The 2927-nt window shown below is 26.9% G+C and overlaps 3 non-coding genes across 3 annotated transcripts, besides 2 other annotated features; all 3 read left to right on the top strand.

The window, feature by feature from the left end:
- Nucleotides 1–1858: 1858 nt before the first annotated feature.
- On the top strand, nt 1859–1929 carry NFIA_061220. The gene has a single exon. It is a non-coding gene; the product is annotated as a tRNA-Thr (tRNA).
- An 83-nt stretch (nt 1930–2012) lies between these two features.
- Nucleotides 2013–2085, top strand: NFIA_061210. The gene has a single exon. It is a non-coding gene; the product is annotated as a tRNA-Val (tRNA).
- A 323-nt stretch (nt 2086–2408) lies between these two features.
- Nucleotides 2409–2506: a microsatellite.
- Nucleotides 2415–2497: a microsatellite.
- Nucleotides 2506–2578, top strand: NFIA_061200. The gene has a single exon. It is a non-coding gene; the product is annotated as a tRNA-Phe (tRNA).
- Nucleotides 2579–2927: the final 349 nt, after the last annotated feature.

The raw sequence follows: 2927 nt of genomic DNA, 5'->3' as shown, positions 1-2927 counted from the left end.
AAAATCATTAAATAGTTTAAATGTTGTTATTCGTAATAAAGATTTTGTTCCTGCTGTAAGAGATTGAAAAAATAGTATTTATCTTTATAACAAAAATGCATTAAGTTTAATACCTGGTTGCAAGCAGATTAGTAATGAAATTAATTAAAGGTTATTTTAATTCATACAATTGAAAAATTGAAAAACAATTAAGAAAAGAAAGATTACGTCGTAGATTAAGAAAATTATCTACAAACAGAATCTTTGTTAGTGATGGTGAATTTAAACATACTAATGATAAAGTAAATATTACATTATATGTATATAATAGACAAAAACTTAATTACTTATTAAAATTAAAAAAAAGATATACAAGATTGTTTAAAAGAGTTAAATTTGTAAGAAAATTACAGTTAATAAGAAATATAGGATTGAATATTTTAAAAAAACAACAAGAAAAAAGTAAAATATTAACAAATGTTTTACCTAATTATAGTTCAAAAATATCTATAATTCAAAATTTTTACTATAAAAAATTTATAGTAAAATCTTTTAGAAGATTAAAATACTATATGTTTTATAAACAATTACTTTATATCAATAAAGCTAAATTTGAAAATTCATATTTACAAGGTTTAATTAATTTAATAAGAAAAATATATAAAAAAAATGTAGAATTTAATATTATTAATTTAAAATACTTTTATTTTAATAGTGATATTTTTACACAACCATTAGTATTAAAATTAAGAAGAAAAAGAAAACTATTAAGATATCTTAAAGCTTTAGTAAGAAAAGCAAAAATTAAAAAAATTAAATTAAATGAAAGATCTAAATATTTCTTTGAATTAAATAATTTATTTACTGTAAATAATCTTGATACTACTAATAATTTACTTAATAATTTAATAGAGGAAAATAAAACAAGTTCAAAATATCTTAAAAAAATAGTATTAAATAATATTAAATATAAAAGAGTATCAGGTGTTAGAATAGAAGCTGCAGGTAGATTAACTAGACGTTATACTGCTTCAAGATCTCACATAAAGTTAGATATAAAGGTATTTAGTAAATGCCTATTCTTCTATTAAAGGTTATCCTTCATCTGTAATAAGAGGAAATTATAAACCTAATTTACAATATACTAAATTAAATTCTAAATCTCGTATTGGATCTTTTGGAGTTAAAGGTTGAGTAAGTGGTACTTAATTAACTTTTTTAATCATTCCTCCTCCTATAAAATAGTTAATAAAGATGATGAAATAGTCTGAACCATTTTGAGAAAAGTGGAAATAAAAGGAAAAACCTTTTATGATAACATAAATTGAACAGGCTAATTTGCGCAAGAGAGTACAAATTGAGTGCGCGGTTTGGCACCTCGATGTCGGCTTAGCTCATCCACATGAATGCAAAAATCATGAAGGGTTCGACTGTTCGTCGATTAAAGAGCTACATGAGCTGGGTTTAATACGTCGTGAGACAGTATGGTTTCTATCTTCTAGAGGGAATTAAAGTATAATAAAGATAGCCCCTTCGTACGAAAGGAGTTGGGTATATTGACCTATGGTTTACCTGTTGTTTATGCTATATATTATATATTATATACTATATAATATATCGTTTACTTATACTTAAGTAAATTGTTCACATAGGCATGGCAGGAAGGCTACGTCAGTTAAAGATAAGTGCTGAAAGCATTTAAGCGCGAAGCTTACTTTAGGATACTTTTAAACGTAGTAGAACACTACGAGTATAATTGTTATAACCCTTCGGATATAACGATTAATAGGCTTTAGTTGTATTAATTTTAATATTTTTAGACATAAAGTACTAATTATTAAAATACTAAATATTTCACATATCATATAAATTAAATTTAGCCTGGTTAGCATAAAAGTAATGCAACCGTTTTGTAATCGGTAGAAGCAAGTGCGATACTTGCACTGGGCTATTAAATAAAGACCCAATGGTCAAGTTTGGTTAAGACATAACATTTTCACTGTTAGTGCGGGAGTTCAATCTCCCTTGGGTTGAAAGAATTAGCTCAGTTGGTAGAGCTGTCGCTTTACACGCGAAAGGTCAGGTGTTCGAGTCACCTATTTCTTATCGAGTTATCTATTTCTTATTTATATGCGGGTTGATGTAATAGTAACATAGATGGCTCATGACCATAATATTTAGGTGCAACCCCTAAACCCGCAACCAAAGGCTATAGCTTAATAGGTAAAGCGGACCACTCATGATGGTTTGAGTAAATGTTCGAGTCATTTTAGTCTTAAATAATCCGAGTGCTGGAATTGGTAGACAGTCTTAACTTAAGCTTAAGTGACGCAAGTCGTAAACGTTCGAATCGTTTCTCGGATAGGGGTTATAGTTTAACTGGTAAAACGGCGATTTTGCATATCGTTATTTCAGGATCGAGTCCTGATTACTCCATTATTATATTTTTATAGTTACTCCATTATTATATTTTTATAGTTACTCCATTATTATATTTTTATAGTTACTTCATTATTATATTTTATAGCTTGAGAAGCTCAATTGGTAGAGCGGATCACTGAAGATGATTAGGTTATAAGTTCAAGTCTTATCTCGAGCATTAGATGGGTATGCTGAAATTTGGTAACCAGGTTCCGCTTAGGACGGAATAGTTTTAACTTTACAAGTTCAAGTCTTGTTACCCATATTATTTAATTAATACTTTATATTATATGTTGTCGACTAATCGGTAAGTCATAAATTTTTGGTATTTACTATTGGGTGTTCGAGTCGCCCCAACATAATTTTTATTTTATAAAAAAAAATTATATTTAATTTTTAATTAATTTAAATTATATTTTAAGAGCCAAAGTAGTTTAATGGTAGAACAATAATTTCATGAATTAAGAATGAGAATTCGATTTTCTCCTTTGGCTAATAGGAATAAATTTTCTATTTTTAAATATTTA

This window comes from Aspergillus fischeri, genomic scaffold (genome assembly GCF_000149645.3).
Source record: "Aspergillus fischeri NRRL 181 1099437635625 genomic scaffold, whole genome shotgun sequence".
Lineage (NCBI taxonomy): Eukaryota > Fungi > Ascomycota > Eurotiomycetes > Eurotiales > Aspergillaceae > Aspergillus > Aspergillus fischeri.
This window is presented reverse-complemented; position numbering and strand designations above follow the sequence as displayed.